Genomic DNA, 13,925 nt, shown 5'->3' on the forward strand with positions numbered 1-13,925 from the left:
ACATAATGAAGGATAGATTAATTGCTTAACTCGACTCAAAAAAACAAGTTATGAATCCCCTACTAGCTAATTCTGTAAAATTGCTGTGACAGAAGGCTCATATCATGAATTTTTGCACCCATTTATGTATTCAAAAATTATTTATCTCAAACATTATTTTAGACATGAAAAATCTTTCTCTTTTCTTTCTTTTTTTTCTTTTTTTCATTTTTGAGACGGAGTCTCGCTTTGTTGCCCAGGATGGATTACAGTGGTGGGTTCTTGGCTCACTGCAACCTCTGCCTTCTGGATTCAGGCAATTCCCGTGTCTCAGCCTCCCGAGTAGCTGGGACTACAGGCGCATGCCACCACGCCCAGCTAATTTTTTGTATTTTTAGTAGAGACGAGTTTCACCATATTGGCCAGGCTGATCTCAAACTCCCGACCTCCGGTGATCCGCCTGCCTTGGCATCCCAAAGTGGTGGGATTACAGGCGTGAGCACCGCCTCCGGCCTGAAATAACATTTTTCTAATTAACAAAATAGTACATATTAATATAGAAATTTTGTGCATTTCATAATACTACAAAAACCTAAAAGCTAGCTTAGTCTCACCACCCAGATATAATTACTATTAACATGGTGGTTTAATTACTTAATATTTTCCCATCTTTCTCTCTCAAGTTTTACAAAACTGCAACCACGCTCTATTATCTTCTCTCATTTTTCATTTATCAGTGCTGCATTTTCACATCATTTAGTCTGTTTTGAAGGAATGATGAATGCCACATTTTACTTATTCAGTGATTTTTGTCTCTCTTATGATTATCAACGTTATGAACAGAGTATTTGGTCTATAAATCTGCACTTCACTAAGTATTTCCTTAAAGCATAGTACTAGAACTGTAAATAATTCAAATAGAATAAATATTTGAGAAAAACATGATCCCTTTTCACAGACTGCTTTTTAGAAAAGCTGTACCAATTATACTTCTGCCAGTCACGTAGTACTGTGTGCAATTCACCATATCTTTGTTAATGGCATATACACACACGTGTGCATACACACATGCACTTAAAACATTCCATTCTTTCAATAGTTATTTCCTTTGAATAATATTTATTATTGAGTGTCAATTTTATGATAGGCACCAGTTTCAGTTCTTATAATATATCACTAAACAAAATAGACAAAATTATCTCCCTTATGGAGCTTACATTCTAAAAGAAGTAACACCTAGGGCAATATAAATAATGAACATATATACTATATTATATCTAGAAAATAAAAAACCTATGAAAAAATTATTGCTGATTCATATATAATTGTTAAACATTTCTATATTTATTTCTTTGCTTTACTTCATATTTTCTGAATTGCATATTTATGCCGATTGCTTATTTTTCTATTGTTTTGCTTGTATTTTATTTTAATGATGATGCTTGGGTTGGAAATAGGGGAAGGAATTTCTAACATAAATTAGTATGTTAGAAAAAATAGCAAGATGGATCCAAATCCAGTCTTACGTAGTTGTTTGTACTGCATGAAAATATCTGAAACCACAAACACAGCAATTTTTATAAGCATTGTTAAACCAATCATCATATAAAACAAATAGAAAGAGGTACTTAATAAAACCTAATCAACTAGGTCCTGCTGCCTATTTAGCAGAGCTAACAAAAATAGTAAAATATAATGATAACTGAAAAACTATTTATAAAAAGATTTACATCAAGAGCAGCAAAACCCTAGTAAAAACAGCCCAATCTAAGCATAGATTCACTTGCAGAGGTAAGCATCAGATTTCTTATATCACCCAGCCTATATGCTGAAATATTTCAGGAGACAATGGCTAATACATGGGTAGGCAAGATCAGTGAGGTAAATGTGAGATATATAAATAAGAACAATGTGTACAGGATGGAAGAAGTAAAACAAATCTTAAAATTATTCTTCCAAGCAAAAAAACCATAACCTTTTTTTGTATTGACAAGGTACAATTGGAAGGCAAAGCTAAGCTCTCAGCAGTGTGCTTTAATAGTTCATTGGTCTCTACTCAAAGTGCACATTGAACTCACTAGGCAGCTTTTTAAAAAAAATACCAGTATCACTGAGTCACACCCCAAATAAATTAAATAATGATTTGAGAGTAAGGCTCTGGCACTGGTGTTTATTTTAAAGATTTCTATGTGAAATAGAAGTCAGGGTTAAAATAATGGCTTTCCTTAGCAAATCAGCTCCACCACATATGAGTGCAAACTCAGGCAAGCTATTTAACAAGCTTTCAAAATATATATATATACACACACATATATATATGCATATATATATATATTTCTATCTGTAAAATGCAAACCCAATCATACCTGTCTTAAATGCTGCATGAAGATTGAGATAATCTCTGCAAAGCATTCATCACATGTTAGTCACCTAACACGTTCATTAAATTCTTAATAAACGTTATCTATTTATATTGCTATTTTTATTATTTCTGCAACTAGTGGTACATTAATTTCAGCTGGTAAGCAAATTCATCATGAATTACTTCATACTCCACTTATTTTTTATGAAATAATTCTATATTAATCAAATTATAAGTTTAATATTCTCCTGGTATATTGATTGAAGCAGACTTGATTTTGACATAATCTTACCTCCCCAAATCCCAGTTTCATAACCAGTTAATGGCTGGTTATCTCTATATGTCCCAGTACCAATAATAAAATAAGTTATTGCTTTATGGGCCAATTGAAATTAAATATAGTCTTACATTTAAAAAAATGGAAGACCTTTGCTTGGCCTGTTTCACTTAACATAATAACTTCCAGTTCCATCCATGTTACTGCAAATGACAGGATTTCATTCTTTTTTATGGCTGAATAATATTCCATTGTATATATACCATATTTTCTTTTTTCACTCACCCATTCATGGGCACTTAGGTTGATTCCATATTTCAGCTATTATGAACAGTGCTGCAATAAACATGAGAATGCAGACATCTCTTCATTATATTAAGTGAAATACGCCAAGCACAGAAATACAAATATTGCATGTTTTCACTCATATGTGGAAGCTAAAAAAGTGGATCTAAGAAGATAAAGAATAGATTGGTGGTTACTGGAGGCCAAAAAGTTCAGTGGAGAAGGAAGGATGAAGAGAGGCTGAATAATGGGTACAAATACATAGTTTCATAGAAGAAATAAGACCTAGTGTCCTGTAGAACAGTCGGGTGACTCTAGTTTACAATAATCTACTGTACATTTCAAAATAGCTAGAAGAGAATAATTCAAATATTTCTAACATAAAAAAAAGACAAACATTTAAGGTGATGGGTACCTGAATTATACTGATGTGAATGTTACAAATTATACAAATTATCACTGGTACCCTTAAAAAAATAAAAAATAATAAAATATTTTAAATTTCAAAGACCCAGTGGGCACCTCTTTCTTAACTTGAGTGATACATCAGTTAGGCATCCCATAGGAAGCCAAGCTATCTACTGGGCCTCTTTCCCCATGAGTCCCTTGGGTACCCAGGTTTCCCCCTCCGACCCTAGATCTGTGCCACTCAACAGAAGTCTCTGCTTCCCTATTTTGTTATTTGCTGTTCATTGAACTAACATTCACAGGAATTGCCCCAAACAATTTTTAAGTGGAAGTGAAAAATTATTCAATCAGGCACTCTGTCAACATTTGAGTATCTACTCTATTTCAGGCATTATGTCAATTACCAGGTCACAAATATAAGTAGAATACATTTCTTCCACTCCAAGGATTCACAGTCCTGTGAAGGGTACAGCATAAGTGAAAAAAAAAAAAAATCACTGGAAAAAGTTAGAGTAAAAATATGCAAAAGATAATAAGCAAATAAACAAGCAATAAAACTGTTGGAAAAGAGGAGATAAAATTATCATTAATTACAGATATTATGATTACACTGATAGATGAATAGATAGATAAGCCAAAAGGAAAAAGAAACTAAAGAGGCCATATTACTATGGTTGACTACATCTGACAAATTATAAAATTAGTAAGTTTCGCTAGTATGCAATGAATTAACAGAAGATATAAAAGAAAAATATTGTCTGGGTGCAGTTGCTTATGCCTGAATACTATTATTTTGGTAGGCCGAAGCAGGTGGATCGCTTGAGCTCAGGAGTTCGAGACCAGCCTGGGCAATGTGGTGAAACCCATCTCTACAAAAAATACAAAAATTAGCCAGGTATGGTGGCTCCCACCTGTACTCCCAGCTACTTGGGGGGCTGAGGCAGGAGGATCGCTAGAGCCCAGGAGGTGAAGGTTGCAGTGAGCCAGGACTGTGCCAATGCACTCCAGCCTGAATGGACAGAGTGAGACACTGTCTCTAAATAAAGAAAAGAAAAGAAAAATATTCCACTAACTCTAACAGCAATCAGATATAAAGACCTACTAGAACAATAACAAGAAATGTGTTAAACCTAAAGAAAGAAACTACACTTTGAGATATAAAGCAAGGTCTTATTAGTATAGATAGTCCATGGACTCAGAAGTCTGCTGATAAACTTCTGAAGAAGTTCGATTTAAATATTCAATTCAAGTCAAAATATCAATGTGAATCTGGGAGCAAGCTTATCTCTTGCAGTACCTAGTGTTGCTTACATTGATCAATACTACTGGGAAATGATGATAATTCATCACTGACCATTTAAATTAATTTTTAAAAATAAAAAGTTAAAAGATATTTTAAGATAGATATTTTAAAAATAAACACCCTATTAAAACAGATTTTATATGGCTTTTCTTTCCTTGTCTTAATTTCCCATGTGGAGAGGAATTTACCAAAAATGGAGACATTTTGCTTAGGCTTCTGTGCCCTCATTATTTCATTCATCACTCAAATGGCCCATTACCTGCTGACAAACTTCACACATCGCTACCTAGGAGTGACTGACAGCTGACATTATCAGCAAGACTTGATTGAGCTAATTGACATTCACAGTCTAAGTATGAAAATAAAAATGGGTCAGGAAAAGTCTTTCTTACTCATATATTTATTCAATTATTTGACCTTTGTGTTTGTTTTCATTTCTTGGGCTTTAGACTGTAGGGAGAAGGATTATATTTGCAAAATGATGTTTCCCCAAATGTACTTAAATATTTTTAATTTAGTACTCATCAACTATCTAGTCTTTGAAGTTTCTATTCTAGATGTTTATATAAAACAAAATAGTTTTAATGTATTTTAAATTTATCACTGAAACTGTTTCAACTTTGACTCATAAAAGGCTGAAGCCATAAAATGAACAAAAAAGATGTACAGCCATAAACATTCACTTACAAACTTCACAACGTCATTATTTTAACATTATATTTCTAGACTAAACTTATTTGTGTCATAAACTAACAGAACATAGATAAAAGATCTGCTTGATTTAAAAACATAGGAAGTGATTAGATTTATCTTTTCTTAGTATGCACAATATTTTGCATAGAAGGAATTATTTTAAGAAACACTTTCAGAATACAATTAAAGGCTAACGCAAAAAGTGATATGCTTAGAAAATATTTATCTTCTAAAGTTAAATAAGCACATATTTTTACTATATTGAATAATAATGACTATTACTTTAAAACAAACTGCCATTAGTCAATTTCAACAGTTCTTCCAAAAACAATCCTCTGCCCAGGGCATCAACATTATCTGGGGACTTACCTACAAAGCAAATTCTCAAACCCCTTTCCAAACTTACTAAATCAGAGTCTCCATGAATGCGGCCCAACAATCTGTTTTCAGTGAGCTTTCCAGGTGATTCTGAGGCTTACCGAAGTTTGAGAATCCATCTGATCAACAACCCATCTTTCAAAATTTAGCAAACAGTTAAAAGATTTATAAAGCCTATCTGTAAGCATTACCATAATAGGTTCAATATATATACCATGTAAATTTGTACAAGTGCTCTCATACACTGCTGGTAACAATGCAAACTTTCTAGAAAGAAATTTGGTAATATGTATCAATTATATTAAATAATGACCAAACACCTTCTGTAAGTCAATTTCTAAAAATGTACTCTCAGAAAATATTCCGACCAATTTGCTAAGATCTACATATAAAGTTTTCTATGGGTCATTATTTATTATAGTGAAGGACTAGAAACACCTAAATTTCAAATAAAGGGTGTTTAATTTGATTGAACCATAGAATGCCATGCATCCAGGTGATGAAACATTATTTAGTTATTAATAATAATATAATAATATTCATGAAGAATACAGACATAGGAAAGTGTCCACATACTCTAGATGATATATGTATGATATATTTACACATATGTGCGACTAAAATAAAGTGTGTCCAAATATTAATAGTAACTAACTTCATATGTTTTTTATTTTATAATATTTTGTATTCATTCATTTCTACATATTCAAATTTTTCTATAAGGAATTAATATCACTTTTAACACAGAAAATCATGGAATTAAATATGTACACAATCTATAAATACCATATGTAACAGAATATAAGCAAATTAACTTAACGGCTTATCTATTTAATATTCCTTTTCCTGTAGCATAAATGGGCTTTACCACCTTATTAACAATCTGGTTCCTGGCCACATAATTCTACACTCTAATCAGAACCATGATTCACAAAGGCTTTTTCTCATCTATTTCCAGACTCTTTGTCAGGGAGTAATCAGATATTTCAAATTGCGCATTCCACTGATGGTTTATAATTACCTAAGAAGAACATAATTATACCTAAACCTAAATCTCAATTTATTAGTTAATAAAAATGAAATTAGAAGACTCTATACCATTTGATTTTATAAACTTCCTCCTTCCTACTGAATAAGAATATGCTTATGATCTGACTACTGTCAAAACCCAGCACATGGCACTGATTTTCGATCCTGACATTTCCTTAAACTGAGACAAACTCAGATGAGGATGGTTAGTAGTTTCAGAGTATTCACAAATGTCAGTTCCTTGCCTTCTTGTACCTGGTGTGGCCGTGTGATTTACCTGATGAATGAAATGTGACATGCTCCCAAAAGCAACAAGGGAGCAAGCCTGAAGTGCCAGCATGTGTTTGGCCACCCCTTTGTGCCCTTCATCTGATAATATGAAAGTATGAGGCAGGCACTCCCATCCAGCCTGTGCCCCTCCATGATTATGATGTGCAAAGCCCCCTTGTACAACGTAGCGCAAGAGAGATATGTTTTTGTGTTTTAACCCACTGAGATACTTGAGTTGGGTTTTTGTGCAGACACCAAAATTTCAAGTCTTAGATAAGATCATACATACTGAGAAAACGTTTAGGGAAGTCTCATTTTCTGTTCTCATTACCAAGTCAAGATATTCTATTACTGTTTGTAATTCCCAGTTGTAGTATGGGTTTCAGTGATGTTCTGATGCTTTCTTCATTTACAAAAATCACTGCAATGGCAGCCTTAATAAACTTGTGTCATAAAGCAAAGAATGAAGTCTATGCCCTTCTCTTGCACAGACCTTTTCTGAGAAATGGGAATAATGATCCAATTCATTTGTGTTCCTTTTACTACAGTTTCCTTTTGGGGAATGCAAGAAATATTCTGTTCACTATACACCATGCCAGAGGGCGGCCAGCTGGCATAGTTCCTATTACCGGCACAAAGAGGACACACCTGGGTTACTTATCCCTCTATTTATTTGGAAGCCATCCTGGTTGCTCACATAATCCCCAGGAGCTTAAACAGAGGCTAAACAAAACTGAAGCAGGATTCAGGAGGTCAGGGGGCACTTACATAGCATCCAGTTATTGCTTATGCGTAGCTACTAAAATACAGGTATTTATTTTGCTGATGGTTTTAAATCAAGTCAGTTCACAGTTGTGATAAGTGGTTATAAAAACTTTTAAAACCTTATTAAAGGCCGGGCGCGGTGGCTCAAGCCTGTAATCCCAGCACTTTGGGAGGCCGAGACGGGCGGATCACGAGGTCAGGAGATCGAGACCATCCTGGCTAACACGGTGAAACCCCGTCTCTACTAAAAAATACAAAAAACTAGCCGGGCGAGGTGGCGGGCGCCTGTAGTCCCAGCTACTCGGAGGCTGAGGCAGGAGAATGGCATAAACCCGGGAGGCGGAGCTTGCAGTGAGCTGAGAACCGGCCACTGCACTCCAGCCCGGGCGACAGAGCTAGACTCCGTCTCAAAAAAAAAAAAAAAAACCTTATTAAAAACAAAAATGTAAGCAATTAATTGAAAGATGACAAAAGTCAATGAATTGGACATTTATCAATAAAAATATATTCTATTAAGGTTTGGAAAGTAAGGAAGTTTCTCTACTAGCAGTTTACTTTGAAAATGAATGAAGACTTTCTAAACTTTTGTTAATTCCTCTTACCTAACAGTGTGTAACCTAAAATTGATAGAAGTGAACATTTCAATGACTTTTAGATTATATCCCTCTCAATATAATATTCATTTAAAATAAACAATTATGTAATCTCTACAAAGCAGAGACCAAGAATAAGCCTTATAAAGGTTAAATTTGACTGAAGATGTATCTGACCAACTAGAAATTGCTTAATTGAATGGTTTGTCATGTTGTATTCACTGCCTAATATATTCTTTAGTTGGCGGGCTTCCAAAATGAAGAATAAGCACACATTTTTGTAATTGAAATTACAGCACAGCTCAGCTATCTTATTCTGACATTAATGCTACCAGGTTAATAATTACAATTTAATAAAAATTATTTCTAAGTTATTCAATTTTTCTGTTTGATAAGCTTGTTATATAATAATAAAAACATCTGAAAGGGTCAGTTATATGTTATATGCAAAATAATCCTAGACAGTAAATTATAACTTTTGTTTAACACTATAATAATCACATAAAAGTGTTACAAACCTAAAAATATTCAAAGGGAGAGTGTACAAAATAGAAAGACAGGTAGCCGAAAGCATATGGAGGTTCAGAAAAGTGTGTGCCATATGATGACACAAGTGGGCACTTCTGTCAATACTGGGCACTGAAACAGTGCTAGACAATGCTTTACACAAAAGTCAATTAATGGAACAGCTTTTGAAAATGGTGACCTCGTTTCTAACAGATTTACTAAATTAAGAATTCATAGATTCACCTATTTCAGTTATGGTATTACTCTGAGTAAACGTCAAAGATTTTCTGATTAGTTTTGTGGACAGAAAGTATGGATGATATTGCCATCTCTTCTCTGCTTTAACCTGCTTCCATTCCTCAAAGGCAAGGCAAAATTTTGCTGTAACAAGGCTAACTTATTTGCATTATTGGCTAAGGGGATATGCCTAATAGTACTGTCCCAATCAATTGGCATCCATATGCTTTACATGCCCAGCTACAAATGCAAGTTTATGCCCAAAGTGATAGCATCTTAGCTAACTGAAAATGTCATTCTCTGTAGATGCCCATAGGGATTATCTTCGTGTGGGTTGGCAACTTAAAATGTAATAAAATTCCACAGTAAAATAACTAACTTCTACTATTAGCTACTCAAGATACTTGATCTTACTGTAAGCTTCCATAATATTTACCTTCTTTCCAATAACACATGCTTCCATACTTCTTATCTTTGAATTTTAAGTAAAGTGGCAGTTATGACTATTTAGAGCAGTGGGCAGACATTCAAAAGCCAGGCATCAGAAAAGTAATTCAAATGAATGAATTAGGTGGACATATGAAGAGATACATTCTACATGTTTAACACATAGATCACTTCAACATAGAAACATGCTGTCCCCCTTGTTTCAATACACATACAATTTTCTTGATCTTTCTTTATCCCCTGTTGATATAGAAATGAGTACAAAACATAATTTTCCTCCTTACTCTAAAAAAAATGAGGAAATATGAAGATAAATGCCAGTGCAGATAAGGCTCAGCACTGGGAAGACAAGTGTGGTGGTGATGGCTGTAGAGGACTGAAGAATGAATGCATGTCTTGTCTAAAACACCTGCTGGCTCTTAGTTCCAACAAATGATGGGGGTTGTAGGAATGTAAGCCCAATGTTAACAGATAGTGTTTTTTTTTTTTCAAAAGGAACCACATATTTGGGGTTTTCGTTGACTCATTCAACAAATATTTATTGATAGTCCTAATTTATCAAGTATTATTCCAATTGCCTGAAATACACTAGTAAACACACACACACACACACACACACACAAAGATCTCAATCCTCATGTAGCTTACAATATATTAAGAAGACAGAAAAACAATAATAAACATATATAAGTATACCACATAAAATGTTAGATTAAAAATGCAGTAGAAAGAAAGAAAAAGACAGCAGGGTAAGAGAGACTGGAAGCACACGGGGATAATTTTGTGGGGCGTGATGTATGAAATTATACATGTGACAATCTGGAGAGGCCTCATAGAGAAGGTGACATTTGAGCAAAGACTAAGACAGTGATAGATTTGACCATGATGATATTTAGAAGAAGAACATTCCTGGCATAGGAAAAAGCCAGTTCAAAGTCCAGAATTTAATAGTAAATGTGGCATTTTACAAGAAAAAAAAAAAAAAGGGAGGCCAGTGTGGCTGGAGAAGAAAAAGAGAAAAGAATACATGTTTATGCAAACTAGAATAAATTATGAATGCTGACAGTAAATTTTTATTATAATTATTTAACCCTGAGAAATGTCAACATTGAGAGGACCAAACAAAATGCATCTATGGACTGCCAATTTTCTATCCTTATCCTTGACTTATAACTCATTAAATGTATTAAAAATCCTTAGTAAGATTATTTAAGACTGTTGGTTAAATTGAAGATTCCTAAGAGTATTCAGAAGATGAATGGATAGGAATAATTAAGTGACACCTTCTTGATTTTGGCTTCCCCTTCCCACCACTCACAGAGTAGGAATATGGCAGAATCTTCCAGAACAGTCACATAGTATTTATTAATTCATTCAGAAAAATGTACTAATGTGCAAATGGCAGGCTAAATGCCTGTGATGTGGAACTATGAAAAGCATCCCCTGATCTCAAAGTACCTAAAGAGAAACTGTTGCTAGTGAATCACCATCTTCTAGAGCAAAGAAGAGGGGGTGTTTTTGTAATAGTAGCTACCATCATGTTCATATTCACAGGCCACAAGAACAAGCCACACTTAAAAATTTTCCATTAGTAAAAAAATAGTACTCATATTTATGACATTAAAGAATTTACAAATCCCTTTCACATGTACTGCTACATTGATATAGAGAGTGATTTATTTTGCTAGCTAGACTTAAGATGACAAAACAGCTCAGGTGGTTTGCTTATTAAAGTCAGAGTGACTTGTCATAACCTCATGACAAAATTTAAATGTACCTGTTTGATATTCTTCTATCTTTGTATGACTTCTGACATACAACCCTATATTAGTCCATTCTCACACTACTATGAAGAAATACCCAAGACTGGGTAATTTACAAACAAAAGAGCTTTAATTGACTCAGTTTCAGATCGCTGGGAAGGCCTCAGGAAACTTAATATCATAGTAGAAGGAAAAGGAGAAATAGGTACCTTCTTCACAGGGCAGCAGGACAGAGTGAGTGGAAGCAGGGGAAATGCCAGACACTTCTAAAACCATCAGATCTTGTGAGACTCCCTCACTATCACAAGCACAGCATGGGGGAAACCACTCCTATGATTCCATTATCTCCACCTCTTTTACCCTCAAAATGTGGGAATTATGGGGATTACAATTCAAGATGAGATTTTGGTGGGGCCACAGAAAGTAACCATATAATTCTGCCCCTGGCCCCTCCCAAATCTCATGTTCTTATATTTCAAAACCAATGATGCCTTCCCACAGTCCCCCAAAGTCTTAATTCATTTCAGCATTAACTCAAGAGTCCAAGTCCAAAGTCTCATCTGAGACAAGGAAGTCCCTTCAACCTATGAGCCTGTAAAATCAAAAGGAAGTTAGTTATTTCCTAGGTACAATGGGGGTACAGACATTGAATAAATGCTGCCGTTCCAAATGGGAGAAACTGGTGAAAACCAAGTGGCAACAGGCCCCATGCAACTCTGATATCTAACAGGGCAGTCATTAAACCTTAAAGTTCCAAAATGATCTCCTTTGACTCCATGTCTCACATCCAGGTCATGCTGATGCATGAGGTGCACTCCCATGGCCTTGAGCAGCTCCACTCCTGTGGCTTTGCAGGGTATACCTCCCCTCCCAGCTGCTTCCATAGCTTGGTGTTGAGTGTCTGTGGCTTTTTCAGGTGCACAGTGCAAGCTGTCAGTGAATCTACCATTCTGGGGTCTGGAGGATGGTGGGCCTCTTCTCACAGCTTTATTAGGCAGTGCCCCACTGATAGATACAGGAGACAGACAAATTCATAGGTGGACAGGGATGGGTCCCTGGTGAAACCTGACCTTCAAGCCAAGGATAACCTAAAACCTGAAAACAGAGCTTCCAGTTCCAGATAGAGTCTAGGACCAGAGCGAAAAGTGCCATCTCCATCTTATCTACTCTCTCTCAATTGGTTTCTTCTGAATGATGCCTTTTAACCAATCAAATGATGCCTTTTTCAAGCCCATTGGTCCATGGTCCACCCATGGACCAATTAGCATTCATTCCCCCATTCTAAGCCCATAAAAACCCCAGACTCAGTCTCACAGATGGCAACAAGCTTTTGGGTCCCCTCTTGCTTCTCAGAGCTTTCTTTCTGTCACTCAATAAAATTCTACTCTGCCTTACTCACTCTCCAGTGTCCACATACCTTATTCCTTTTGGCCACAGGAAAAGAACCCAGAAAACTCTGAACTGCTTGAATGAAAGAGTTGTAACACTCCTGCTCACCAAGCTGTGGGCAGTGAGAGTGAAAGAGATGTAACACTCCCTTCCACTTCTGGAGCTAAAAAAGAGAAGAAACCACTGGGCGCTACTCCCTCCTGCTCACTGAGCTATGGGAGTGAAGAAGATACTGGGTGCCACTTCTTCCCACTCACCAAACTATGGAAGCAAAAATGCCACAACATTTCTGGGGGTTCATCCAGGATCAATGAAAGTTTGAGTAAGAGTGGACCTATGGCTCTTTACTTTCATTCTGAGGCTTCTTGTCCTCAGATTTTTTACAAAAGCAGATAGAACACTGGGCCTCTGTCAGCCAGTTAAGAGTGGATAGTGCAAGTGCTGGTCTATAAGATTCAGAGAACAGGCTTGCTGGGGAGGATTTTGTCAATCCCCCTTCACCCTCAGGTGTTGGGGGATTTTCATTTTAATCCAATCCAGCTCCTCTTCCAGAAGTCTAGCTGTCATGTGGGATCAGAATAATGTCCTGGGACAATTGAAGGTATCTGGCCAAGGCCACACCTCAACATTACCAGAAGACTCCTGGATTGGCTCCAATTCCCGACAGTCTGTTCAGGTGTTGCAAAAAAACTTCAGTCTTTCCCATCACATTTTCTTTCTTTCAAGACTCCTGTGGCTGCTATCCCCTCTTTATATACAATGTAACAGGTGTTTTTGCAACCCAAAAAAATAATATTAGTGGCTAGAATGAATACTTGGTTTAGGCATCAGGAGTGTAATCCTGAACAATGTTGTTTCTGTCTATTCTTAGAAACAGGGGATGTAAAAATTAAGAGAGCTTTCTTTCCCCTGTTGAAGAAACCCATTAGCATAGTGCAAGAGACTACTTCCACTGGGGATCTTCCCTCCTCAGCATTTAAGTTTTGTTTTTTGTTTGTTTGTTTATTTGTTCCCCACCATGTCAGGAATCAACATAATCCTAAAAATACAAGGAGCTTTTCTATGTGAAGGATTGATTTTTTCCTTTTGGGAGACATCTTATTAGGCCAGGTCCCCAGTTCCCAGGATTCCTTTTCTTTCCTTTGTTTGAGAAGGATCTATTTTCATAGCTTCACATTAACATTACTCCAGTGTATTTTTCATGCTTTGGTTTGGAGCCCTAAAAGGAAAACTAGATCTG

At 35.8% G+C, this 13,925-nt stretch overlaps 1 protein-coding gene across 3 annotated transcripts in view; it reads right to left on the reverse strand.

Annotated features, from left to right (window-relative positions):
* SPAG16 (sperm associated antigen 16) overlaps nucleotides 1–13,925 on the reverse strand; it is a 1,171,227-nt gene that overhangs the window by 960,480 nt on the left and 196,822 nt on the right. The gene's annotated exons all lie outside the window — the stretch shown is intronic.

Source organism: Colobus angolensis, unplaced genomic scaffold (assembly GCF_000951035.1).
Source record: "Colobus angolensis palliatus isolate OR3802 unplaced genomic scaffold, Cang.pa_1.0 Scaffold95, whole genome shotgun sequence".
Taxonomy (NCBI): Eukaryota; Metazoa; Chordata; class Mammalia; order Primates; family Cercopithecidae; genus Colobus; species Colobus angolensis.